This window comes from Triticum aestivum, chromosome 4A (assembly GCF_018294505.1).
Source record: "Triticum aestivum cultivar Chinese Spring chromosome 4A, IWGSC CS RefSeq v2.1, whole genome shotgun sequence".
Taxonomy (NCBI): Eukaryota; Viridiplantae; Streptophyta; class Magnoliopsida; order Poales; family Poaceae; genus Triticum; species Triticum aestivum.
The window spans coordinates 433,728,429-433,745,619 of NC_057803.1; the positions used below are offsets into that span (position 1 = coordinate 433,728,429).

At 51.2% G+C, this 17,191-nt stretch overlaps 1 long non-coding RNA gene across 1 annotated transcript; it reads left to right on the forward strand.

Annotated features, from left to right (window-relative positions):
* Nucleotides 1–2,435: 2,435 nt before the first annotated feature.
* Nucleotides 2,436–4,398, forward strand: LOC123086228 (uncharacterized). Its single transcript, XR_006440697.1, has 3 exons — nucleotides 2,436–3,059; nucleotides 3,136–3,279; nucleotides 3,676–4,398. It is a non-coding gene; the product is annotated as an uncharacterized lncRNA (long non-coding RNA).
* The last annotated feature ends 12,793 nt before the right edge of the window (nucleotides 4,399–17,191 follow it).

Sequence of the window (17,191 nt, forward strand, 5' to 3'; positions counted from 1 at the left end):
GGCCCAAGGCCCGCCTAAATCCCCCTTAACCTAGTCGATCGTAAGCCCAGCCTCCCGATCAATCCCATCTCTCCCGATCCTCCCGATCCTCTCGCTCCTTGCCTCTTTCCTCCTCGCGCCGCCACCCACACAGGGAAGCGCTCACGCTCGCGCTTGACCCCTTTTCATGCTCGCCCGACCGTGTCGCCCCGCAGCTCCTCCCACCGTCCTCGCACCGCCATATGGATCTCCGCGCTCGGCCGTGGGCGGCGCTCACCGGCGCGCGTGTGCGCTCGCCTGAGCCGCCCGTCCACCGCCTCGTCACCGGCGGCCCCCGCCTAGTCGGCCACCGAAGCAAGCCGGCCAACCCCACCGGCTCCTTCCGCGCGACACCCGCACCCTTCTCCACCGGCAGGCCCGCACCCACGTTGAGCAGGGGAGCTCGCGCTAGAGCCTTCCTTCCCAAGGCCATGGCGTCCGTCGTGGATGCACCATCTCTGTCGCGCCCTCCTTCTACTCACCATCGCTGTGAGCCCTCACGTCTTCCCCTCTCTCCCCTAGCTTGAATGCATGCCGTCTCGTGAAACCCCCGCGCTGTCGTCCGCCATGGTCGGAGCACTGCGTCCGCACGCGCTCACCTGCTCCTGATCGCGGCCACACCAGCACCCCACACCCCCTGCGCTTACATGCAGACCCGCGCGTGTCTGCCCCGCGCCCCGCCGGCGCTGTCAGCGACCTCGCTCCCCTGCTGCCCGCTGCTGCGTTGCTGCCGTTATTGCTTCTGATGCCGATGCTTGCCATGTTGCTGCTGCTTTAGCTGCTGCGCTACTACTTGTTGCGCCGCTAGCTGCTGCTATACTCTGCTGCCCAGCCGCCGCTGTTGCTCTAGCTGCTCCTGGCCGCTACGTACTGCTGCTCCAGCCACTACTCAACCCGGCAATCCGACCCATGGGTGGCCGCGCCCATGGGCACCCGACCCTAATGGATAGGTTATGGGTCGCCATCTTCATCCATGGGTAAGCTTGATGGATAACCTGATTAGTCATGGATAGGGTATGGGCATAAGGTAATGCCCGTGGGTCGCCCAACGGGTCACCCAATTAACTGACATGTGAGCCCTAAATGTCAGTCAAATCAATGATCCAGTCCACTCAGCCACACCCCGACCCGGCCCAATTCACATACCCATATGCCATAGCGCTGGTGTGATCAGCCCACAAAAATTAATTAAACACTTGATATGAAGCTCATGTACCTCAGCACTCAGCAGCTCATGTCCTGCTAGCCTGTTGGGCTTCTAAAGCCATATAAGCCCATATAACTTTTGTCATGCATGGCTGCCTTGTGTGCACGGCTAGAGGCAGCTTATTTAGTACTACCTCGCCGAGGGAAGCACACTGGAGGTGGAACTCTGACTATAAAAGAACTTGATGTTGCTGCTGTAAGCGTTCGTTCGGAAGTGCCTAGCAACCTCAGCAAGACGCAAGAGGCACTGGCCTAATAAAAATATTACTACATGCATGCCCGATGAGTAACCCATTGAGTCGGGTTACCCGATGGATATGGGCGTTGGTCTGCTCCTATGCCCATAGATATGGTCATGGGCGAAGAGGTAGACCCATTTACTACCCGACTGCTAGGTTGAGCCACTACTAATGGCCGTGGCCATGGCCTAACACATGGTGTGTGCGTCTATGGGCAAAGCCACCAACAACCGGCCCGTGCAATTAGCTTAGGTGCTAATTGATAGTTAGGTTAACTACTAGCCAATGACAGTGGCCCCCACTGCTAGTTAATCTAATTTAATTAAAGTCTAGTTTACCCTGACATATGGACTAGGTCAACCCACCCCATTGGCCCCACTGTCATACTCATAGGCTAGAGTAACACTAGGTGACAAAAGTATTTACAGTTTTATTTTTTGAATTAATATTAATTCCATAAATCTAGAAAATCATTTAATAAACTTTGAAAATTAATATAAAATAAATCGCAAATTAGATGCAAATAATTTATATATGAAAATTGCTCAAAAAGACCAGACGAATCCGAATACGCAGTCCGTTCATCCGTCACACGTCCCTAGCATAGCGAACATGCAACCGTCCCCTCCATTTCATCCATCGGAAAATGCCAAACACCGGGAATACTTTCTCGGATGTTTCCCCCCTTCGCTGGTATCACCTAGTACTGCGTTAGGTCACCTCTAGCACCGCGTATTGTCATGTTATGCTTTGTGATGCTTTGATTCTCTGTTATTATTGTGTTCCTGCTCCATTACTTCTTTCCGATAGACCCATGAGACCGCTGCCGGTACCCCTGTGATTGACTGCATCGACGATGAACCCTTCTTGCCAGAGCAACCAGGCAAGCCCCCCTTTGATCAACCCGATATCGCCTATTCTTTCCCTTTACTGCTTGCATTAGAGTAGTGTAGCATGTTACTACTTGCATTAGAGTAGTGTAGCATGTTACTGCTTTCGGTTAATCCTATTCTGCTACATAGCATGTCATTGTTGCTACAGTTGTTATCCTTACCTGCAATCCTAAATGCTTAGTATATGATGCTAGTATTCCATCAGTGGCACTACATTCTTGTTCATCTGCCATGCTATATTATCGGGCCGTGATCACTCGGGAGGTGATCACGCGTATATACTTGCTCTCAATGTAATGGTTTAGTCCTAGAACTTGCATTTTGACCCTACCTAGTCCTTGAACTTGCATCAAATGTGCAAATTTGGTCTTGACGAATCACAGAGCGCCATGTGGACGCGTGGGTGCCGATCCGGTCAGCACGTGGCATTTTTCAAAGAGGCCCCCGCCTTTGTTGTGAATCTACCCGCAGGACAGGAAAGCACCTGAATTAATTTTTTACAAGAGCACGGTTTGCCCCCCCCCCCCACCCAATCCAGACAGCCACACACTCAGTCCATCTTTGTTTTTGCTCTGCTCTCTCTCGTCTCTACTCAAGCCCGTAGCTCGTTGCCGTCGTCCAGCAAGCCGACCCAACCATGGTTTCGTGGAGTGATTCCGGATCCAGCTCTTGCTCGTCAGGTGGCGACTCGGTCACTAGTCCGGTGAGATCCTCTCCACCTTCATTTGTCATCTAGGGTTAGGAAAAAATTGGGGATTTCTAAACTGATTTGGTTTTAGGGTCCTCGCACCATTGAGAGCTTCGATTGGATGGGCCTTGCTGCAGATCTACCTGATAGGTGTGAGCACCAAGCAGTGTGTGAGAAGCTTGTTGCATTTTAGTCTGTTGACAGTGGAAGAAGATTCCTGGGTTGTGCACAGAAGGTTAGTACATGCTCTTAGCTGTAGATGTAGATGGTACAGCTGTAGTACATGTTCATAGTTGTACATGCTTTGGCCATTTAAGTACATATGAGATTGAATTTGCTTGGTTGTGCCATTCTGTGCCATGTTCATAGTGCTGTAAGTTTAAGATTATCTTCATATTAAATAAAGTGTTGTCCAAATATGTATTGTTTAAGTAGCTCAGGAATGCTCAGAGTGCTCTGTGAAAACAGTAACCTGAATGTGCAGTTAACTGAATTTTGATTCAGTTAACTGAATTTTGATTCAGTGTTACTGAATTTTGTGCAGTACTAAATTTTGATTCAGTGTTACTGAACTTTGTGCACTTAACTGAATTATGCATTTAACTCTACATTGTTTCCTCTTCAATTGTAGGATGGGCCTAGATGCCCTTATGTGCGTTGGGTTGACCCGGAGTGGCCTCCACAATTGAGGACCCGTCTAGCTAGGGTCTGGGACATGTATGAAGATGAGTACAGATCCAGGATCAGGGAAGCTGTAGCTGTGATTGAAGAAAATCTTAGGGTTCTAAATGAGAAGGAAAAGCTGGAAAAAGACCTGAGGTTTTTTAAACTAGATTTTGCTAAGATGGTGGCTGACAAAGAGCAGACAATTACTGAATTAGGCAACACAAGGCTAGCTATGTCTGACCTAAAGATAGAACTTTAGAAGAAGAGAATTGCTGACAAATCAGTGACCAACATTCATCAGGTGGTCAGGGCTAAGACAGAGAAAGAGAGGGGTGAGATGAAGCAAGAGAGGGACAAAATGATGGAAGAGAGGGACAAATTGAAGGAAGAAAGGGATCAGTTGAAGAAAGAGATAAATAAGCTAGAGTATATGATTGGTGACCTGTTCAAGCATATATAAGGAAGACACCAAGTGCAAGATAAGGAAGATTAGGGAGATGCTAGATGAATTTGAGTGATCCATTGGTGCTCTAATGGAATTTAGTTAATGATGATCAGTGGTCTTGTTTAATCGAGTGAATTGCTGCCTAAATTTTAGTTATCTTTGATGCACTACTATTTGATGCAATGACCTAATATGCACTATATTATCTGAATTTGAGTTATCAATGTTGTTCCAGTTCAGTGAGTTTTGATTTGGTTAAGTGAATTTGGATTTAGTATTCAGTTATCTGAATCTAGATTCAATTAAGTGAGTTATGATTTGGTTAACTGAATTTAGGTTCATCTTACTGATTTATTCTATTAGTTAACTTATTTGCTTTTTCCACTTAACTGAAATTTGGTATACACTGTTTTTTGTATACAATGTTAACTGAAATTTAGTATACACTGTTTTTGCAGTTAACTAAAATTTGGTATACAATGTTAACTGAATATGGTTCAGTTAACTGAAACTTGCATACACTGCATCATGGAGCACATAAAGGTAGATCCAACATTTCATTAAGTTTTTGCATACATTGCATACACTGCATCATGTCGCACAGAAGAAGGAGGATCTAGGATTTATTACATTGCATTCATAAACATATTTCACACATAGATAGAAAGGTAGATCTAGGAGCATAGAAAGTAAACAACTCATTCATCTTGGTACAGAATCCTACTCCACCTTATCCTAGTGACATGAAAACGATGGAAATTTGCCCTCCTCCTTGCCCAGTAGATGATATCACCATTAGTAGGGTTTGAGCCAAGGGGGAATGCCTCCAGGAACTGCTCCAAGTCCTTGCGGTTGCGTGCTGCAAGGATCCGCTGAGACAATTGCCTTCTCTCCCTCCTTCTTGCCTCTCTGTGCCTGGCTACCCTGGGCACATGTTCTTCTTCATCGACGACCTCTCCAAGATCCATCTCTCCTAGGGTTTCTTTGGCGGATGGGGGGAAGGAGAATGGATGTGTTTGGGTTTGACTGTTGTTTTTGCCAATTGGGGGGGTGCTTTATATAGTAGAAATGGTGGCTGGTAGGTAGGCAGTATATTAATGGTGGTAAGTAGGCCCAATATTAGAGTCAAATATTGTTGACAAAAGTAATTAACTAGCCCATTATTAGGCCCACATTGCTTACTTGATCCAACAATTGTATTCAGTTGAGTGAAATTGAACTAAACTTAACTCAATTGTAATGAATTGTACTGGATTTTAACTAAACATAAATTGTACTGAATTTGACTTAATTGTACTGAATTTGACTGAATTTTAACTGAATTGAATTTTAACTCAACTGAATTTTAACTTAAATGAATTTTAACTTGACTGAATTTTAACTTAACTAAATTTTAACTCAACTGAATTTTAACTTAACTAAATTTTAACTTAACTGAATTTTAACTTAATCGAACTAAATCTTAACTGAATACTCAAAATTGTTTGATACCTGAATTTTTGTAGAATGTACCATATGTAAGTATAGAATGCTATTTATAGTAAGTGCTCCATGTGGTCTATGAAGCTATCCACATGCAGTACAATGCAACATTTTAAGCAAAGCACTGCAGCACACCACATTTTCAGCAAAGCACTCTAGTTGCATACCAACATCATACATATTCTATAACGCCCCGAGTCCGATGCGCCACGTGTCTTCCAGTTATTCACCGTCGTTGCCATGTCAATTGCTTGCGTGTTGCATCTTGCCATGTCATCATGTGCATTGCATCATCATGTTTTCAAAACTTGCATCCGTCCGGGTTCCCCAGTTTCGTCTGTTGTCTGTTCTGAGCCCAACCACACTTGCACCCACCTTGCATCGGCCGGAGATCCTCCATCTGTCCCCGTCGCCGACGACCAGCGAGCCGCAGCCAGAACGCCCTAGATCTCCACGTCCGGGCTGCCCCACGACCCCTCGTCATCGGGAATGGGCTTCCCTAGCCCGGATCCATCCCGCAACCGCCTCCCCGCCGTCTTCGCCCCAGGATCTGGCGCGATCTGGGCCGGATCGAGCTCCGCCGCCGCCACCGTGTCCGCGTCGGTGGAGACATCGACCACCACGTAGACCCTCTGCGTGGGCCGTAGCCGCGCCCACCGGCCCAGCTGCGCGACCCTCGGCCTGCTTCCTCTTTTGGGCCAAGGCCCGCTGGGTGAGCCTCCAGCACCCACACTCCCATCGGGCCTGCCAGTTTCGGCCTGTGATGTTTTTTTCCTGCCAGGAATTTTTTTTCGAATTATCCAGAGAGCGCCTGTTTTGCCGAAAACTCCCTAGTCATCATGCATATTAAAACTCATCATCCATGCATCATATGTAAAAACATTATATATGCAAAATGCTTAGAATTTCATCTAGTTTCATAATATGCCACTTTTATCCATGTTTGTCGGTGTTCAGGAAATGGGGTCCCCAGACTTGCCTGCCTGCGGCCCACGGCGTGGCTCTACGAGCGGGCCCGTACGACCCATCTTCAGCAACAAGCGTTCAAGACCCTCACGAGGGACCAAGCCTCGCGAGGCGGACGACACAAGACCTCCTCAGGAGCGGCCTCATGAGGTTGGCTCGCGAGGGGCGGAGAGATCAAGGCAAGACAAACTTCGTGAGGTTCCAATGACGTGAGCCATGACGACCAAAGTCAGGCGGGTGCCAGGCGGGCGCCATCGCGCACAGTGTCCTTGTTTCCTCTTTGGTGTTAAGGAGGCAAGCGCAGACGAAGAGTACCAAGGCGTCAAGCAAAGGTTTCCATATCGATGCAACGAGAGCAAGACCAGCAGGACGGTGATACGTCTCCAACGTATCTATAATTTTTGATTGTTCCATGCTATATTATATTCTGTTTTGGACATTATTGGGCTTTATTATACACTTTTATATTATTTTTGGGACTAACCTATTAACCGAAGGCCCAACCTAGAATTGCTGTTTTTGCCTATTTCAGAGTTTCGCAGAAAAAGAATATCAAACGAAGTCCAAACGGAATGAAACCTTCGGGGACGTGATTTTCGAAACGAACGTGATCCAGAGGACTTGCACCCTATGTCAAGACATCAACCAGGAGGCCATGAGGTAGGGGGTGCGCCTACCCCCTGGGGCGCCCTCCACCCTCATGGCCCCCCTGTTGCTCCCCCGACGTACTCCTTCCTCCTATATATACCTACGTACCCCCAAACTACCAGATACGGAGCCAAAACCCTAATTCCACCGCCGTAACTTTCTGTATTCACGAGATCCCATCTTGGGGCCTGTTCCGGAGCTCCGCCGGAGGGGGCATCAATCACGGAGGGCTTCTACATCAACACCATAGCCCCTCCGATGAAGTGTGAGTAGTTCACCTCAGACCTATGGGTCCATAGTTAGTAGCTAGATGGCTTCTTCTCTCTTTTTGGATCTCAATACAATGTTCTCCCCCACTCTTGTGGAGAACTATTCGATGTAGTCTTCTTTTTATGGTGTGTTTGTTGAGACTGATGAATTGTGAGTTCATGATCAAGTTTACCTATGAACAATATTTGAATCTTCTCTGAATTCTTTTATGTATGATTGGTTATCTTTGCAAGTCTCTTCGAGTTATCAGTTTGGTTTGACCTACTAGATTAATCTTTCTTGCAATGGGAGAAGTGCTTAGCTTTGGGTTCAATCTTGCGGTGTCCTTTCCCAGTGACAGTAGGGGCAGCAAGGCACGTATTGTATTGTTGCCATCGAGGATAACAAGATGGGGTTTTCATCATATTGCATGAGTTTATCCCTCTACATCATGTCATCTTGCTTAAGGCGTTACTCTGTTTTCATTAACTTAATACTCTAGATGCATGCTGGATAGCGGTCGATGAGTGCAGTAATAGTAGTAGATGCAGGTAGGAGTCGGTCTACTTGTCTCGGACGTGATGCCTATATACATGATCATACCTAGATATTCTCATAACTATGCTCAATTCTGTCAATTGTTCAACAGTAATTTGTTCACCCACCGTAGAATACTTATGCTCTCGAGAGAAGCCACTAGTGAAACCTATGGCCCCGGGTCTATCTTCATCATATTAATCTCCCAACACTTAGTTATTTTTATTGCCTTTTATTTTACTTTGCATCTTTATCATAAAAATACCAAAAAAATATCCTATCATATCTATCAGATCTCACTCTCATAAGTGACCGTGTAGGGATTGACAACCCCTTATCGTGTTGGTTGCGAGGATTTATTTATTTGTGTAGGTGCGAGGGACTCGTGCGTGGCCTCCTACTGGATTGATACCTTGGTTCTGAAAAACTGAGGGAAATACTTACGCTACTTTGCTGCATCACCCTTTCCTCTTCAAGGGAAAACCAACGCAAGTGCTCAAGAGGTAGCAAGAAGGATTTCTGGCGCCGTTGCCGGGGAGGTCTACGGAAAAGTCAACACACGAAGTACCCATCACAAACCCTTATCTCCCGCATTACATTATTTGCCATTTGCCTCTCGTTTTCCTCTCCCCCACTTCACCCTTGCCGTTTTATTCGCCCTCTCTTTTCCGCTCACCTTTCTTCCGCTATGTCGGAATCAAAAAGGGTTGGGAGTTCTCTCCCGAGTTTTAGTACTTTGTACAATCCTTCTATTCTCGCTAAACTCATAAATAAAGATGCTATGGAAAGACCTACCGGAGTTATCAATGAGAATCTTAATAATTTTAATAAAGATGATTCTAGAATCTTTCGTTATTTACTTGATGAATCTTTGAAAGATGCTTGGGATAGACTATTAAGGATGAGGGCTAGCTATGTGCCTCAATACCAAATTGAAATTTACCTAAAAAGCTTTTATGTTGCCCTACCTTCTTCTTTTAAGCATGTCCTAGATTCTATATTTGAAGAAGGTTTTCTTGAAGGGGATGCCATAGACACTTATGAAAAGATGAAAACCATATTTGGGCACCCCATGAATGAGAAAGTTGAATCTACATCTCTTTTGCTCTCTTACCAAAATGAATCTATCAAAGAGATGAAGGCTAGCTTAGATACAAATTTCCGTAACGTACTTAATCTTTCTTCTACCATTAATAGCCATGTGCTTTATCAAAATAGAAAGATTAATTCCATAGATAGCAAGTTTCCTCTTTTCTTCCCTAAAACCAAAGATGGAAATACCTAGATCTATCCTTGCTTTTTATGCCTAGCTAGGGGCGTTAAATGATAGCGCTTGTTGGGAGGCAACCCAATTTTATTTTTATTCCTTGCTTTTTGCTCCTGTTTAGTAATAAATAATTTATCTAGCCTCTGTTTTGGTTGTGTTTAATTAGTGTTTGTGCCAAGTAGAACCGTTGGGAAGACCTGGGGAAAGTCTTTTTAATCTTGCTATAAAAAACAGAAACTTTAGCGCTCACGAGAATTGTTGCCATTTTTATTTGGAAAGTGCTATTTAGTTAATTCTTTTTGTAGATGATTAATAGATAAATTCCTATATAAATAGGGCTAGCCACCACCATAGCTAGGGGATGGAGCTGGACAACCACCAGTTCACCAAGCACAAGAACACCTCTCCTCACGAGGCTGTTCTTCCCCTTGTACTGTTCATCCTCAGCCCAAGAGGCAATCCACCACCACCACACTGGAGTAGGGTATTACAACACAACGGTGGCCCGAACCAGTATAAATCTTGTGTCCCTTGTGTTGCGAGTTCGTCGAGTTAGCCTTAGAGATCGCGAAGTGTGTGAGGGCGTGATCGATGAGGGAGAGATCTTCACGCGCACCCCAGTGTTCGAACCTTAAGGGTTTTGCTAGAACCCAAAATCCGACATTTGGCGCGCCAGGTAGGGCTGCGCCGGAGCCTCCCTCCCACCAGTCGATTCATCGACACTCCGCAGTTCCGATGTCCGGCGACTCAAGGACCAACACCGACCGCTGGGCAGCTGGGCCAGCCCGACCGGCGCCGCCTGCCCAGGAAGACCTCAACCCCGCGCTCCAGGTGGCGCGAGCGCCACCTGACGCTGTGGGGCACGGGCGGCGCGGCCAGGCGCCGTCCACCCTCACCCCACGACAGGCGCGAGCTGCTGCAAGGGCCGCAAGCCACGCCGCGGCGACAGCGCCGCACACCCGGACTGAGCAGGCAAACATGCGGGCTGCACTCACGGTGGCGCGGGAGCTATTGAGGTGACGGCTGATGGAGAGCGGCCGGGATGCACTGCTGGAACGCGTCGCCGAGCTACTGGACGCAGCGGCCACGGGAGCACCGCCCTTCTGCTACCAGTTCACGCCCTAGGCAGCGTCCGATCCCACGGCGGGCCTCGCCGCGCCCGCGTGCCCCCGAGTGCGCCTGGGGGCCTCGTCGACACCAGCACGATCCACGGCAGACGGTGCCCCATCGCACCCGCACCATCCCACATGGGTGCGGGCACGAGCATTTCCGCACACGGCCCCAGCAGGGCGCTACCCCACCATCCTCAGGACTGCGTCATGGGCCGGGCGACATGGAGCGTGGGGCACTTCGGCGAGGCCTTCGGGGCAACGGCCTCGGAGGCCTACGTGCCCGGCATGATAAACCAGGAGTACACGCCGAAAGATGACCCCGGCTCGTTCCTCGAGCCAGGCTAGGAAGAGGAGGCGCTAGGAGCTGAGGCCTTCTAGGAGCCGCCTGAGAGCCCCACCAACCACACTGTGGACAACAGCCACAAGGTACCACTAATCTCCCAAGGGCAGGCTTACGCTAACCATGAATCGCAAGTGAACCAGGTCACAGTGCCAGGTGACGGTTCCGACGCGGTGGTATCCGTCTCACCAGGAGAGGCTCACTAGGGGTTGCGTGGGAGGGGCCAGGAGCAAGGCCCCTCCCCGTGTTGCACGGAGCAAGGCATCGCCCGGAGGTAGGCCCTCTGCCGGGGAGGCACCGGCGAGCCTTCCCCGGCAGAGGACCCGTGATCGCCGAGGGCGCCGCTGGCGTCCCCTCTGCCCTCATTGGTGCCGTCCTGGTCTCCGGTCGTCCCAACGGTGGTAGGGGGTGGCGCAAGGTGGGGCCCTCGTCTAGCGATATGAAGTAAGGCTCACACCTATGAAGGTCTCCGCTCGTGACACTCTCATGTAATAATGAGTGGGGCTGTACATGCCCCGGAGTCTCAAGAGTGCCACCCTCGGGCCTCGGGCGCTCCCTCCCATGTCCTAGTGACAACGCTTAGCTCCGCGCTGGTGAGAAGACATGAAGACTAGACTAGGCACCATACGCGGCCATTTGCTTTGGATCTCTTTTCTGTAACCCTGCCTTCTGAATTTGGCTTTAAGTTGAAGTTGAATTTTCATTGATGCGTGCGGGGGGTGCCTTTTCTCGTTCAAGCGATTTCTTGCTATCTGGTTCTTGCCTTATTTCGGAGTTTGCGCCTGTTGCTTCCCCCTCGCGAGCGGGGTTGGGCATGACACACACGTGCCACGCGCATGTCGCGCCATAGTTAGCGCTTGCTTATCATGCGCCCCCCTCGGGCGTGTCGACGAGTTCCTCAGGAGCTTCCCAGAAACTCGCAACCTCACGAGCTGGTTTTGGGCTCGTCCAGGCTAAGGTAAACCGCAACAGGAACCTTGCCCCAGGGTACGTGAGTTCACGAAGACACATATTCAACTCGACCTAACAAGATAGAGGCAGTAGTATATTTACATGAGGGCCTTCCCCTCCAAAAATGCTCTTACAACCTCAAGGGTTGCGCCCGAGCTTCGGTGTGCAGGAAAAACAGCTGGGAAACACGGGATCAATCAGACATGTCGCTTGCCACGTCCCCCGGATCGCCCTCAGACGCGTCACTGGCATCGCTGCCACCATCGCTAGCATCACCATCACCTCCACCAGCGCCGCCATCACCGTCGTCGACCACGTCGCTCGCGTCTGCCCGACCACCGCCCCATCGTCATTGGAAGTGAAGGCCCTGACCAGTGTGTGCACATTGTCTTCCACCCATTGCGATAGGTCACCCTGGATGGCCTCGGGTACAGGAGCGATGGCGGCGTCAAAATCGAAGTTGGGGTCGGTGTTCTGGAGATGGCTGAAGACGCGGGAGAACGCATGCCCGAGAAGGCCATGGTTCCTCTCTTCAACAAGTTGGCGAGCTCTCTCGGAGCTATTCTCTAGGCGCGTCACCACGTCGGTGAAGAAGCGGAGGTGGTTGGCATAGTCGTTCGCGTGGGGATGAGGAGCGTTCTCATTGTAGATGTTGCCCAGGGCAATGTTGGCCCTGTTCCTGAGGTCCTGGAGCATGGGGGCATGCACGCGCTCCAGCGTCCGACGCTGAAGCACTTCCTCCCCGTTCTGACGTGCGACGGACTCGACGTCAGCGACCCGTTGCTGAAAAGGGAGCAGCTCGGCGCGGGCGGAGGCCAGTTTGGCTTGCGCCGAGACCAGGGCAGCTGCGGTGGCCTCCTCGCGTCGCTCCACCTCGGTCAACCTGGACTTGAGGGCAGCAGTCCTACCAGCGGCCTCAGCTTCCACGAGCTTCAACTTCAGGTCAAGCCTACCCTCAAGACCCACGCGAGCCTCGGCGACCCGGCGATCGGCCTCCTCCTGGGCCTTGGCCTCGCGCGCGCCAACGGCATCCTCTGCTTGGGAACTTGACGCTCCCTCGTCTCCAGTCGTTCGAGCTCAAGGCTAAGCTCCACGGCTTCCAGCGCCAGCGCCTCCTCGCGCTTCCGGATCTTTTCCTCTTCGGCGGGCATCCCTCTCAATGACGGAAGGGTGGCTCTGCGCGCCTCCACTTGCTGATCCAAGACGGCGCTCCAGGCTTGGAGCTCCCACGCGCGCTTCTCCGCGGCCTCGCGACGGCGGTCAGCTTCCCGAGCCTCTTCCAGAGCTTGGGAGCAGACCTCACGGGAGGTTGCGAGGGAAGCCTCGGCCTTCGCATTATCGAGCTCACGCTGGTGGCAGCCGAGGTTGATAGCCACCTTCAGCTCATGACGCTCCTCCACCAGCCGAAGACCCTCGGCCACGAGACGTGTGTCCACATCCACGAGCTCTTCACCAAGCCGGTTCATCGCGCCCATCGCCTCCTGAAAGAGCTCGTGGCGGACGATGCTCCTTTCTTGCGCCGACTCGAGCATGGTGCTGACTCCGTCCTGCGCCGCGAGGGTCGCGGGTGGGGCACGAAGCGCCTCGCTCCCTTTTAGCAGGGGGCTGGGGGCTGGCACCCACCCAGTTGCAGGCCAGGCCTCGTGAGGAGCCCGAACGAGTGAAGGCCCACTGCTTGAAGAGGAGCCCACGACCGAAGCCATCCAGCCGCCGTCCATGACCAGGGGAGGAACCCTTGGCACGCTTGCTGTATTCCAAGCAAGGCCGCAAAGGAGAGATGCGAAGGCACGAGCTCAAGACGCCTTGTCAACGGGCTGGCTTCCCCGGTTGACTCCACACCATGAGCAGTGCGCGGGCTTGCAGCGCTCGAGTCTAGCGGGAGAAACGAGGCGAGAGGAGGCTGCTTCTTAGGAGATCCTGCAGCCTTGCCAGAAGGGATCCTGAAGAGATATCGTCAGGTAGGGAAGCAGCACGCGGAGAATCACCAAGATAAGGTACTTACTCATCAACGGCGATGTACTTTCTCTGTTTTAACGGCCCGAAGGTGCCGCTGCTTGGGGACCCCTTCCTCTTGCGGAGCTCTTCGAAGTCCACACAGAGCCGACCAAAGCGCTCAACATGGCGGCTAACACGAGGCGCAACTGGAGAAGCGCTCGAAGGGGCAACCTCAGGAGTGCCAAGCTGAGGGGAGGCATCAGGCTCTGCCTCACAGCGACCTGCCGAGGCCTCAGGAGCCCCGGCCTCGGGAGACGTGGGCTGCGTCGCCCCCTCAACTGCCGCCCCAGGGCAAGAGTCATGAGTTCCCAAGGACGACGCCTCGGGAGCCCTGGGCGGCATCAGCATCTCGGCACGTTCGCCATCGGCCCCCAGCGGTGCTCGCCCCCTGCATCCACACTTGAGGCGAGCTCGACGCCAGCGGTAGGAAGAGGAACCACGATGATGGGGTTCTCACGGGGCCCCACGAGGCCGACTGGACGCAGCCCACACTCATCAAAGGAGGGCATCTGCTCCGCGAATGTCGCCTTGTTAAAGCAGCGGTATAGAAGGCAACTCTTCCTTGGCATGTCGTCTGGCAACGGGACACCCATTAGGACCTCAAGCACCGTTCACCGCGCCTCAAGGGGGAGCCCGGACTCTTGAAGTCTCATGCGGTCCTTGCTGTTGAGCAAGGCCCACATCGGTCGAGAGTGGCGCTGAAGCGGTGCGATTCGGCACCGGACGAACGCCTTCACCACCATAGGCGCAGTCACATCAAGGTCCTTGAGCCTCTTCAGCCTGAGCCAGACGGGGGCAAGGCATGAATCGGCGAGCCTTTGGTGGCACCAACCGGAATTGGGAATTGCGGGCGCTGACAGAGAAGAGAGCAAGGGGCTGAGCACTCCGACATCAACAAATACCCACCGTGTCTGAAATCCGCTCGTGGATGGTGGGAGCTCGAAGTCAATCCCGCGCCGGCCGTCGCCGCCATAGCCTGAAAGATCAGGCATCCTTAGCTCTGTCGGGGATTTATCAGGTGCAACGAGAAGAAGTGACGGAGAAGGGCCACAGAAGGAGCAGTGCCTACCATGGCCTCGCAAACAAAGGCGAAGACGGCGAGAAGGCTCATGGATTGAGGATCAAGGTGCATCATGTGGATCTGATAATGCGCAAGCACAACGTTGAAGAAGGCGAAGAAAGGAGGAACCAAGCCAGCCCAAAGGGTGTCGATAAAGAATGGGACCTCGGTGGCTGTCCGGTCGACACGAGCATGAGATGCAGGACAGGCCACCGTCCTTCCCCACTCATTGAAGCTGGAGGCAAGCATGGGACGCACCTTGTCCATGGCTTCTTGGTTGAGCACCAGCGACCTGCGAGCGGCAGGCTCAGCGGCCGGGCGTAGCTCGGCGGAAGACAGGGGACTCTTCCCTTTCTCTGACTAGTCAGGTGCCATGGCGATGGGAGGACTGAGCTCAGATCGGATCAGGGAGAGAGGCTAAGCTACGAGGAGTGGAAGAATTGGAGAATGCGTGGCAACAACGGGAGGGAAACCGTGTAGACCGCGGTGGCCGCCTAGCCAGGCGGGTATCAAGGTAGAATGGGGAAGCGGAGATGCCCACCTCCAATCAACCACCACACGTCGACCAAGGTCACAGGCTACTGGGGCCCGAGGCACTCCGCACTTGCCCTTTGGCTTCGCCTCGAAGCCAAGCCCGAGCGTGCCTTGGGCCCGGGGGCTACTGTTGGTGTTCTAGGAACGGGGGTCCCCAGACTTGCCTACCTGCGGCCCACGGCGTGGCTCTGCGAGCGGGCCTGTACGTTCCATCTTCACCAACAAGCATTCAAGACCCTCGTGAGGGACCAAGCCTCACGAGGCGGACGACACAAGACCTCCTCAGGAGCGGCCTCACCAGGCTGGCTCGGGAGGGGCGGAGAGATCAAGGCAAGACAAACTTCGCGAGGTTCCAATGACGTGAGCCATGACGACCAAAGCCAGGCGGGCGCCAGCGTGCACAGTGTCCTTGTTTTCTCTTTGGTGCTAAGGAGGCAAGCGCAGACGAAGAGTATCGAGGCGTCAAGCAAAGATTTCCATATCGGTGCAACGAGACCAAGACCAGCAGGACGGCAGGACGGAGGTCACCATGGAGCCTAAGACAACGTCACCACTAGAGCCTTTGGTAGGCGAAGACTACTTTTGTCAGGATAAGCTATACTAGTTGTCCCCTTTCAAATTGGCCGTTGTTGGCTCCATTCCCGCTCAATATTGGGGAGAGGACCAGGGCCTCTATAAATAGGGCTAGCCACCACCATAGCTAGGGGATGGAGCTGGAAAACCACTAGTTCACCAAGCACAAGAACACCTCTCCTCAGGAGGCTGTTCTTCCCCTTGTACTGTTCATCCTCAGCCCAAGAGGCAATCCACCACCAACACACTGGAGTAGGGTATTACAACACAACGGTGGCCCAAACCAGTATAAATCTTGTGTCCCTTGTGTTGCGAGTTCGTCGAGTTAGCCTTAGAGATCGCGAAGTGTGTGAGGGCGTGATCGGTGAGGGAGAGATCTTCGTGCACACCCCAGTGTTCGAACCTTAAGGATTTTGCCGGAACCCGAAATCCGACAATGTCTAAAATGTTGTTTTCATTAATTTGCATATTTGTCATGCTAAAATGCTTTAATTCCTAACTAAATAACCGTAGCTTCATTTTAAATAAACTTTATATGTAAATGGGGTAGAAAAATGCCTAGTTTAACATGGTGCACTCATCTTGCCTGTTTAACAACTCTAAAATATTGTTTAGGGCAGAACAGTACCAAATCCATAAATTGCATATGAGGATCTTCCGGAATTGTTGTTTGTTGTTTCTGACCTCATTTAAACTTGCCTAAATAACTAGTTTACTTATGCTTCACCTCTTGCCATGTTTAACAACATTTAATATTGTTGGGTACATAAACGGGAGAGAACTAAATAAATAAATGTGGTGTTTCTTCAATAGCAACTCGTTGCATATTGAGCTCCACTTAACTTGTAGTTTTGTTTGTGCACTTTGCCATGCCATGTTTCTTTAAACCGGACAAGCATCATACTTGGTTGTGCATCATGCCATGCTTATGTGATGGTTGTTTACTATGTTGCTTGCTTCTTTCCGGGTTGCTTCTCTCGTTAGCTTCAGTTTCGTTCCGGAGTTATGAGGATTCGTTCGACTATGTCTGTTTGTCTTCTTCATGGACTCGTTCTTCTTCCTTGAGGGATTGCAGGCAAGATGACCATACCCTCAATATCACTTCTATCTTTGCTTTGCTAGTTGTTCGTTCTAGCGCTATGTCACGCTACCTACCATTTGTTTATCATGCCTCCCAGATTGCCATGTTAAGCCTCTAACCCACCTTCCTAGCAAACCGTTGATTGGCTAAGTTTCCGCTTTTGCTCAGCCTCTCTTATAGCGTTGCTAGTTGCAGGTGAAGTTGAAGTTTGTTCCATGTTGGAGCATGGATATGTTGGGAT